This window comes from Vipera berus, assembly GCF_964194415.1.
Source record: "Vipera berus genome assembly, chromosome: 2".
In the NCBI taxonomy this organism is placed as follows: Eukaryota; Metazoa; Chordata; class Lepidosauria; order Squamata; family Viperidae; genus Vipera; species Vipera berus.
Window position 1 is genome coordinate 245756422 of NC_138203.1, and position 12120 is coordinate 245768541.

Consider the following 12120-nt stretch of genomic DNA (forward strand, 5'->3'; position numbering starts at 1 on the left):
TTATCCATAAAACCTTTGAAAAATCTGTCTTCAGATATTTCTTGGCCCAGTCTTGCCATTTCCACTTATGTGACTTGTTCAGTGGTGGTTGCATTTCAGCCTTCCTTACCTTGGCCATGTCTCTGAGCACTGGACACCTTGTACTTCTGGGCAGTCCAGGTAGGTTGCAGTTCTGGAATATGACAGCACTGGAGGATGATGGGTTCCTGGTAGCTTCACGTTGGATTCATCTCAAATCTTTGGCAGTTAATGTGCGTCTTTTTTCCTCAACACATTACTTGCAACCCTGTTGATTATTTGCAACAAAATGTTTGATGGTTCTGTGATCACGCCCCAATATCTTAGAAATTTCAAGAGTGCTTCATCCCTCTGAAAGACTTTTTACAATGTTTGACTTTTCAGGGTCAATAAAATCTCCTTTTTTGGCCCATTTTTCTTGAAGGAAAGAAGCTGCCTACTAATTATGCACACCTTGATATAGGTGTTGATCTCCTTAGGCCATACCCTCCCTCATTACACAAACACACATCACCTGATATGCTTATATCCACTAAGCATTCAAGTTTATATAGCTTGGAGATGAAAAAATATGCATGAAAATGATGATATGGTCAAAATACCTACTTGCCTAATAATAGTGCATACAGTGTATATAATAAGGGGAGTAAAGGGCAACAGGTTACTATGAAGAGATGGGATAGATGCAGATGCAGTTAGATTTCTAAGCCACAGACCAGAATTCTTTTCTAGCTTGGATCAAAATATAATTAAATGGGGAGTTTTAGGTCCTAAAAATTGACTACTGAAATGGACTTTTGTTGTTGGTGGTGTTAGCTGTGAAGTCGTGTCAGAGCCACCGCGACCCCATGGACAATGTTCCTCCAGGCCTTCCTGTCCTCTACCATCTTCTGGAGTCCATTTAAGCTCACTGAAGCTTCAGTGACTTCACTACTTCTTCAGTGACTCCATCCAGCCACCTCATTCTCTGTCGTCCCCTTCTTCTCTTGCCCTCAACCTTTCCCAGCATTAAGCTCTTCTCCAGTGAGTCCTTAGGGAGATCCAAGTCTGATGTGGGAGAACTTTGCTAGCATCCCTGAACAGAATACTATTACTACATTCCAATATCCAAGTTCCATAGTTTTAGAATTAATTTTATATCTATTATTGACACTTGGATTGGAGTCTTTATGGGTTTGATGATTTATGGGTAATTATGGAAAGAAGAGAGTTATGATGTAACCTTAGGGAGAGGGGATAATATTTGAATGCATTTATAACTGCTCTAAAGGAGAACAAAAGTCATTACTTTATATTTTGTTTTTCTCTTTCTTTTCCATTTCTCTTTCGCTTCTTCATTCTTTTTTCACCACCTTTCTTTTACTTGCCTTTTTCCTTTAATGTTTTGATTCTGTAAAAATTTCCTTTAATAAAAATTAATTTAAAAAACTTGGTAGGATACATTTGTATGTATTGTCATTGACACACAAACATAAAATAAATAAAAGATTTGCATACACTTTACAAGGGATAACTGATTGGCATGTATGCCAGCTCTAATAATTCAAAAAGTTCAATTCCTTTGAATTGAGTTCAACCTTTCATTACCAACCTCCATACACTTTTAGTTTGTTCTTGTGAGACAAAATGGATGGTTTGCCTCCACACAAAAAACACTGCAAGTTGTGGTTTCAGAAAAAAGGCAGTATGGATGTAGATTACTTTTGCCTTTTTCTAGGATTTTTTAAAGCTTTAAACTAATCGTGCCCATATTCCTGAAACTATTTATTTGCCATTTCTCTCCCCATATACTGCTCTGTTCTTCTTTGTAAGATGTCAAGCAAACCGTCCTTACCTGAGGATTTATGCGACAGGGATACAATGTTCATACTCTCTTATAACTCCGTTCTTCAGTAAAGGTAAATACATCAATCTTTTCAATCTCTTGGCCACACAGTCTTGTTCCGTATTTGTTGACACAAAGCAGTTAGTCTCTCCTCATGTGGTTTTAAATAGCTGAGTGACATTTCTTACGCAGTTAGGAGTTTTTTATTTGATGATGGTTTATTGCTTTGTTTGCCTTGTTTTATAATGGATTGGATTCTTGAATTGATCTTGCCTTTGCAAATGTTTCTGTTGTTCCATAAACCCATTTGTAAGTGGACTTCTGTCTCCATTACATCTTTCCCACAATTCAACTCTTACCCCCATTTTCTTTTTTTAATATTCTTAAAACATTTTCTTTTATTATTTCCTCTGCTAATAAGATCGTTGCCTGTTCTTTTTTGCAAACTGAGAATCTGTACTTAGTCATCCTACTTTGTTTCTCTTGCATTCATAACTGCAAGGTCTGAAAATAGCTTCGATTCCCCCCCCCAAAAAAGTACTGCTTTCTGCTTCAGTTTTTACAGTGCTTCTTACCTGTACCCAAAAGCTCCTCAGGTTTTTACTGGGCATTATCACAGATACTACCGTTGTGGACACTAAGTTGATGTTGAACTTAATTATGGCAGCGAGACTTTTAGTAGCGCAATATTGGAAGAAGGAAGAACTGCCGACTATAGAAGAATGGACTTTAAAAGTCTCCAACCTGGCGGAAATGGCAAAGATCTCAGCGTACTTGAAAGATCAGTCACAACAGAGATATATTGTGGAGTGGAGGAGATGGATTGATTATATCCAGAATAAATATGGGACTAAAAAGTTTCACTTAGCATTTGAATAAGTATTGGATTTATGTGATATATAAACTGCTTGTAGTTATTTTATTAAGAGTTAAAGTGCGATAGAATTTAATATTTTATTGTTGTTTGCATATTGTAGATTATGTTTGTTTGTATTTTTATACCTTGTATTCAGCTCTGGGAAGTCGGGGGGGTGAGGGGGAGGGGGGAAAGAATTGGGGAGGTTTGGGGTGAGGGGAGGGGGTTGGGAGGGGTTTTGCTTTTTTAAAAAATGTACTGTAAAACTTTTCAATAAAAAAAAAGATTGTTGCGTGTTCTTTTTTGCAAACTGAGAATCTGTACTTAGTCATCCTACTTCGTTTCTCTTGCATTCATAACTGCAAGGTCTGAAAATAGCTTTGATTCCCCCCCCCCAAAAAAAAAGTACTGCTTTCTGCTTCATTTTTTACAGTGCTTCTTACCTGTACCCAAAAGCTCCTCAGGTTTCTATTTACATTGATCTTTCTGACACATTTAGTATCTTAAATCTTCTAACTTTAATCTGTATAACTGATAAACATAATTGGTGGTCTTGATATCTAAGCTCTGAACTCTATATGTGACCTATTCTGGTTCCTCTAAATTCATTTATTTCTAAAATACATAGTATGCTTCAGTTCCATTTTTATGACATAGGTCCTCCTTAGTCCATGTTTCAACTGTTCTTTGTAAACCAAAGAACTCTCCTTTAAGTACTAATTCCAAAAAGGACTACATTTCAGTTTGGTTGTATCATCACTTCCATTTTTACTCATGAAGATCTGATATTCTTTCTGAGAACTAGAGAAGAGCTTTCTGAGCAGGAGTTTTTATTATCCAGCACTCAATGTTTTAGTGTCTACGCAACTTTCTTTCCATTTATAAATAAGTGATTTATTATGAACTTCTATGTATGATATCAGATTTCCTAGGAAGATGGGTTGCTCTCATTTATGCCTGCAAACTGTTCTTGTATTGCTGAAGATTATGTTTACCTTTTGCTTCATTTCATTCTCCTCCAGGAATCTTAGAAAAAAGAGGATCACATTATTTTCAGGGTCACTGGAGCTACTAAGCCAGGGGTGTCACACTCACGTCACGTGACATGTCACAACTTTTTCCCCATTGCTGGAGCTGGGATGGGCACAGTTTCGGTACAACACATTCAGCTTGTGGGCCAGCAGTTTGACACCCCTGTACTAAGCCTTCCAACCACAAGAGTTGCTACCAAAGAGTTGTGGTAACAACTCTCTGGCAGGGTTCTAGCCATACTGGCAGACAAATTTCCTATGAAAATTGGCAGCCTAAAGATACAATACGCTAATAAATTAAAAAATAATAAGCCAATTAAATGAGCACAACTATCATTAGAAGTCTCCAGATAGTACACTAACTAACTGGTCAGTCCTGAGATGCTGACAATTTACAAAGGTATAGACTGATTATTTTAGAGCTAAAGTCATGGGTCTTGGCTGGGATAAAAATTTGGTAGTCAAATATGTATCTGCATATATTTGCAATTCTATGGGAGCAACTTCTTTAAGTAGTGGACAATGGATAAAGACAACTGGGTACTTGCTGCCTTTCTCAAAACCAAATTCATTTTGCAACCCACCTTATGCCAATCCCAAATTCAAAAGAAAAACAAACTCTGTACAGACAACCATAAAATATGACTAGAGCACCAGGCTTCACATTATGAAAATAGGAATTGTTCAGATACAGAATAAACATTACAAGAAGAAAAAAAATAATGATTTTTCTGCATGACAATGCTTCAAATGAGATTGTATGTATTGTTAAAAACACAGAACAAAATGACACAGCAGTATGAGTTAATGTGGAAAGACTTTCTCACTAACATCGTCATTGTTTTAAGTATTAGATTCCTTTAATGTTTTCATATTATCCCTAAGGAATATATATTCGATAACTATTCCTATCATGTACATTAAACAAATAATAATGATTGGAAACTAATCAAAGAGAGAAGCAAACTGGAATTAAGGAGAAACTTCCTAACAATGAGGACAATTAACCTAGTGGAACAGCTTGCCTTCAGAAATCTTGGGTACTCCATCACTGCAGGTGTTTATGAAGAGACTAGACACTCACTTATCTAAAATGGTATAAGTTCTCCTGCTTGAACTGGGGCTGAACTAGAAGACCTCCAAGGTTCCTTTTCAGCTCTATTCTATTCTAAATAAATAATCTGTTTCTTCAACTTATGGATTGTATCATCAATAGAGCAAAATGAACACAATCATAAACTAACAGCTTTAAATTTAGATTTCCTAGAAACAGCAAAAGAATAATTTTAACTTTTTCAGCTTTCCATATCTAATTATTTTTCTATCACACCAAATCATTTGGTCCAGGAATTCAACTTATTGGGAGATATGGGAGACAGTTAATTTGCCCACTGTAGTGATAGCCTCCTGTTTAGATGGCAAGGTACTTGTGTTTGCTTTTGAAGAAACCTTCAAACTCAATCTACCATCAGGAAACAGCTTCTCTACATTAGTGTAAAATAATGATATTATTATTCTGAATATATGTTGCTAGCATTAATATTGTAAAATTGGATAAATTTTGTATTGCTCTAATATATTCTGGGCATTTTATGCTATAAGATATTTAAAGTGGTATGACTGAAGCATCATAAAAGAACTTGAATTAAATAAACAAATGGAACAAAACAAAAGAGTGCCATTTCTTGTAGAAGGCATTCACTTTGTCTATTGAATCCAGAGTAGCTATTATATTTTAAACACATTTCCCTCATGCTTACCGTAAATATTATATTATACTCTGCTTCAAATCTGCCTGTAACTTAAGATTGCAGAGATGGAGAAAATTTAATTTGCAAAAGAAATAATGTGAAGAGTTGAAAACTGGTCTCCTTTGTTCACTTACTGTAAGTCAAGGCCAGTCATCCCCAACCTGGGCACTGTCCAAATTTAAACTCTGCAAATTCTCCACAATGGCAATACTTGCTATGAGATTCTGAGAGTAGATCCACATATCTGGATGCTGCTCAGTTTAGATAAAAGTTGTCAGAGGTTGTTTGACAATTGATGTACACAATTTGGAACTGCTGATCTTGTTGCCTCCTTCCCAAAATGTATCACAACAAAATATACTGTATGTTAAATATATAACCATTCTATAAAGCCTAAAAAACTTGTAAAAGAAGCTGAGACAATATCTCCAGACAGAGCTTAAGAAAGTTACAGTTTGAACCCTATCAGAAAAATCTACTATTAGTACATAATATACTGAAGATAGTTTGACCAATAGTCTAATTGGTGGAGCCTTGGTGGAGCAGTGGGCTGATGCCTCCTTAAGTAACACCAGCTGCCTGCAATTAGTGCAGGTTCGCATCCCACCAGGCTCAAGGTTGACTCAGCCTTCCATCCTTCCGAGGTAGGTAAAATGAGGACCCAGATTGTTGGGGGCAATAAGCTGACTCTGTAATAATGCCGCTTGGGGTGTGTGTGAAAGCCCTAACAAGCAGGCATATACATAGAATGAAGGCTACTGCTAAGCTTGTAAGCCGCCCTGAGTCTTCGGAGAAGGGCGGGATATAAATGTAATAAAAATAAAAATAAATAAATAAAATAAATAATTCATAGTCCCATCAAAAGAAAAAAAGACACATCGAAACCAATTACACTTGCTTTGTCTAGTTTCTCATTAAATTCCATCTATAATACGTATTAGTGGGTGTCCAATATCTGATAAAAACATTTCTTTCTATATTGTCAAGTCAATATAGACTCTTAGCAACAGGCAGGGCTAGATGAATCAAAAGTTGGAATTAAGATTGCTGGAAGAAATATCAACAACCTAAGATATGCAGATGATACCACTCTAATGGCAGAAAGTGAAGAGGAACTGAAGAGTCTCTTGTTGCGAGTGAAGAAGGAGAGTGCAAAAGTTGGGTTGAAACTAAACATTAAGAAAACCAAGATCATGGCATCCGGCCCACTTAATTCCTGGCAAATAGATGGGGAAGAAATGGAGGTAGTGACAGATTTTATTTTCCTGGGCTCCAAGATCACTGCAGATGGGGACTGTAGCCAAGAAATTAAAAGACGCTTGCTCCTGGGGAGGAAAGCCATGGCAAATCTAGACAGCACACTAAAAAGCAGAGACATCACCCTGTCAACAAAAGTGCGTATAGTCAAGGCTATGGTCTTCCCAGCTGCAATGTATGGAAGTGAAAGTTGGACTATAAGAAAGGCTGAGCACCAAAGAATTGAGGCCTTTGAACTATGGTGCTGGAGAAGACTCCTGTGAGTCCCTTGGACTGCAAGGCGAGTAAACCGGTCAGTTCTGGAGGAGATCAGCCCTGACTGCTCTTTAGAAGGCCAGATCCTGAAGTTGAAATTCAAATACTTTGGCCACCTAATGAGAAGGAAGGACTCACTGGAGAAGAGCCTAATGCTGGGAAAGATTGAGGGCAATAGAGGAAGGGGACGACAGAGAATGAGGTGGCTGGATGGAATCACTGAAGCAGTAGGCGTGAGCTTAAATGGACTCCAGAAGATGGTAGAGGACAGGAAGGCCTGGAGGAACATTGTCCATGGGGTCGCGATGGGTCGGACATTACTTCGCAGCTAACAACAATAACAACAACAACAACAGCAACAACACAGCTAGATTGTCTCTAAAGTGATCTATTTTCAGCCTGGCTTTTAGATTTTTCACTGGTACATTTATTGCTCTAATAATTGAATTAATTATTAAATCTGATTTTAAATAAATGTCTACTCCATAGCTGAGCCATTTGAATCTGACTTCTGCTAAATCCCTACATTATTGTTTATACAGTTTTAATTCTTTACATTATTCAAGGTTGAAGAACTTGAATATAATAGTTGGGTAGCCCTGCTGAGCCATTCCAAGGTTCATCCTAATCCAGCATTTTGTTTTTCACAGAGATGAACTATATACTGTACCTCTGGGGTGATCACAAGCAGAAAATAGAAAAAAAATAACCCTTTGTTGGCTATTCCCTTGAAATGTACATTTGGAGGCATGGTTCCCCTGATCTAGAAAAAACAAGAGTTTTTCAATTCAATAGTCTTTAATAGTCTTGCCCATTAATTAATCTAATCCTTTTTTAAGCCATCCATGTTAATCTTGTTTTGTAATGGATTACACTGCATTATCTGAAGACATTATTTGTAAGAAGTCTCCAAATAAATGTGGAGGGCCTTTTGATTTCATTTAAATTTAGCTCTTCATTTATGTTGTTAGGCATTGAAATGCATGAGGTATGCTTTTTCTTGTAAAATTAAAATGGAAACTACATAAGAGAGAATTGACTGAAAACTTCTTCTGATGCCATTCTTGGCAGAGAAAATAAGTTCTAGTCTCAGACTCTGTGGTCCCTTTGATAGATCTGTCATTTATCTTCAAAGGCAATTTCTTTGTGCTTGATCTCACCAGGTAGGGAAGAAGTAATAATGTTTACCATCTTAAAAGGATTTAATGAGCAGAGGTGAAAAGTATTTAGTCTTGGTAAAAGAGATTTCATTTATGAACTGCAGACAATCCTGATTTTAGCTATAATTGAGATTCCTTTGCAAACCTCACACAAACGTGCTCCCCCAAAGAGCTTAGATTCTTTCTTTCAGGAAACCACCTATTTCTACTGAGAAAACTAACTTTAGTAGTAACTGCGAGAGAGATCTCGGAGTCCTAGTGGACAATCACTTAAATAGGAGCCAGCAGTGTGCTGCAGCTGCCAAAAAAGCCAACACAGTGCTAGGGTGCATTAACAGAAGGATAGAATCAAGATCACGTGAAGTACTAATACCACTTTACAATGCCTTGGTAAGGCCACATCTGGAATACTGCATCCAGTTTTGGTCACCACGATGTAAAAAAGATGTCGAGACTCTAGAAAGAGTACAGAGAAGACCAACAAAGATGATTGTGGAACTGGAGGCTAAAACATATAGGGTACGGTTGCTGGAATTGGGTATGTGTAGTTTAATGAAGAGAAGGGTGAGGGGTGACATGATAGCAGTGTTCCAATATCTCAGGGGCTGCCACAAAGAAGAGGGAGTCAAGCTATTCTCCAAAGCACCTGAAAGCAGGACAAGAAGCAATGGATGGAAACTGATCAAGGACAGAAGCAACCTAGAACTAAGGAGAAACTTCCTGACAGTTAGAACAATTAACCAGTGGAACAACCTGCCTCCAGAAGTGGTGAATGCTCCAACACTCTAAGTTTTTAAGAAGATACTGGACAGCCATTTGTCTGAAATGGTATAGGGTTTCCTGCCTGAGCAGGGGGTTGGACTAGATGACCTCCAAGGTCCCTTCCAACTTATTATTATTATTATTATTATTATTATTATTATTATTATTATTATTATTGTTGTTGTTGTTGTTGTTGTTGTTGTTGTTGTTTGTTGTTGTTGTTGTTATTGTTGTTGTTGTTGTTGTTGTTGTTGTTATTATTATTATTATTATTATTATTATTATTATTATTATTATTATTATTATTATTATTATTATTATTATTATTATTCAAACAAAAAAAGGAATGAGTACAAACAACTACAGAGCCAATGGACAAATGCATAATAAAGGATTAAGCCAAGCAGTGTATTGAATAAACAATGCAAATAAGCGACAGCTTACCAAGAAAGGAGAGAGAGAGGAAAGGTTGACACAGAAACAATCATATGTACAATTTAATAAGAACAAAAATGTCTTGTGGCTTGATGTTTCATTCTTCTTTATGTTTCATTCTTCTTCCTTCTCCAACTTTCAGCAAGAACGAAATTTAGGGCCATGGTCTGACTAAAAGCCTGACAAATAAATAAAGGGGAGATAATCATATTGTTTTAAGGACACCAAATGTTATTTTTCTCTGTACATCTTTATCTTGGCTTGAAGAATAAGTGATTTTGATTTTGATTGGGGGAAAAAAACCCCTTTTCTTATATTGGGGCCTGGCAAATCACTCACAGGTCAAAAGTGACCTTCAGTCACTTATTATTATTATTATTATTATTATTATTATTATTATTATTATTATTATTATTATTATTATTATTATTATTATTATTATTATTATTATTATTATTATTATTATTATTTTCAGTCCAGAACTGGTACAAATAGTTACTGAAGCTTCCGAGTGAATATATTGAATTCCATGGTAATTAATTGATGTGTCTCAGGCGGCATGTTATTGTATCAGTGAAAGCTTTAAAACTTTATTTTCCTGAGGAAAGTAATTTTTCTAGCTTTTCTTTTCTAAACAAGAGTTATGTTTGAACAAAACTTCCCAAACCAACCGCTTGGTTGGAGGACAGGCCATTGCCTGGTGGTATGTGCTTAATCAGAGCATATAGTTTGCATGAAAAAAAATCCCAACCAATCTCCTTGGAAAAGGAGATATAGATGAATTCCATGATCCCTGGGTCACTCTCCCAAGAGTGTAGAAAGCTTGAAACAACTGGTGGGGAAAAAAAGATTAATGAAATGAGCTAAATAAATGTATGGAGTTACATTACAAATTTATAGCAAATCTTTAGAAATGGAGGCAATTTCTACTGAATGTGGGTTATGGTATTCTGTAATTTGTCACATCTATGGAGATTCTTAGTCATCCAGGTCCTGGTTGTCCCAAAGGTGCTTTTTCAGGAGGCAACTGGACTGTCTTGTTTTTCTTTGAAGCTGTTTCGCTTCTCATCCAAGAAGCTTCTTCAGTTCTGACCATACAGCGGGGAATGGAAGGCTTTATATTCCTTGCAGACAGCTGGTCATTTGCATTCCTTTAGAGAGTCATTGAGGCCAACTGGAGGTTTACCTGTGTCTTTAGAGTCACCTTAGTGAAAACTGTGTGGAGCCTTCTTGACAGATGTATGACAGGTTTCCAGAAAACATTGCAGATTACAGGAACCATTTGCGCTTCAGTTTGAGATGCAGACAGCACAGCCTCATCCCCAGCAGCCTGCACCTGCCATCAGCGGTGAAGGAATACAGGGCTGAGTACATCCTACAGTCAAGAAGACTCCACACAATTTGCACTACTCAAGTGACCCTGAGGATACAGATAAACCTCCAAATGGCCTCAACGACTCTCTAAAGAAATGTGAATGACCAGCTGTCTGCAAGGAGTATAAATCTTTCCATTCCCCATCATCTAGTCAGAACTGAAAACATTTTTTGGATGAGAAACTAAACGTCTTCAAAGAAAAACAATAAAGTCTAGTTGTCTCATGAAAAAGGATATTTAGGGTAATTTGACATGCAACTACTTAATTTGGAAATGTTCTGTCTCAACCCTACTGTGGAAGCCACCAGAAATTTCCCTTCTCTAAGCTCAGAGCTTCAACAGTAAATTAAAGGAAGACCAAAGAGTAATTTTTTGGTTTGCTGGAGATCTTATTGATCAAGAGCCCCCCCCCCCCTTTTTTTGGCATTCTGACACATTTCCAAATTGGAAGTGGATACATTTATGTCTCACCACTGGCCTTTGTCAGTTCCCTCCCATTGAAATTAGTGGAACATAATCCCAAGGAAATCCATTTTAATTCATTTCAATTCAGTTTATTGCTGTCATAGACCAGTATAAATCCCGAGGAAGAGGAAATGGAGAATAAACTTGCCCTTCTCTTAGCCCTGCTGGATCATTTAGTAATCTAGTAATGAGATCCTATTGTTCAAAGGGACCTTTGTGGTCTTCTAGTCCAACACACTGCTCAGACAGGAAACCCTATTTCATTTTAGACAAATGCTTGTCCAAAGTCGTCTTAAAAACCTCCAGTGCTGGAACACCCACAACTTCTGGGGACAAGTTCCATTTGTTATATGTGAATTAACCCCCAAGTTAAAAATAGGCAAGAGAAAAGAGGGGGGAAAAACAATTTTCTTCCCCATGAAAGAACTTTTAAGCACATTATGTTTTTGTTTTTCTAGTGAAAACAGGTTCTTATTATGTATAAAATGGGCCACCGATGAGGTTCCTGCACTTAAAATGAATAAACGTTGAATCTTCTCAACAGGTTGAAAGATTATGTATTGCAATGAAGGTAGTACATTACTACTGTTAAATAAACAATAAATACATAATATATATAACTGAATAAAATCTATTCTCCTTACAGAGAACTTGGAGCAGACATGTCAAACCCGTGACATCACGTTGCACATATATCAGAACATTTTCCCCATTGCCGGCATTGGGAAGAGCGTGGTTTCCTCGTGACGTGTCCACCCCTGACTTAGAGTGTTCCAAGAAGCTCTGCTTCCTAAAAGATACATTCTATTTATGTATGGTTCTGTCAGCTTAAGGCATACAAAAGATTTACTTGAATCCATACAGTAATTCATTGTAACGGCAAATTAAAATGATACATGCCAAAATACTGCATGTCATATGGTGACACCA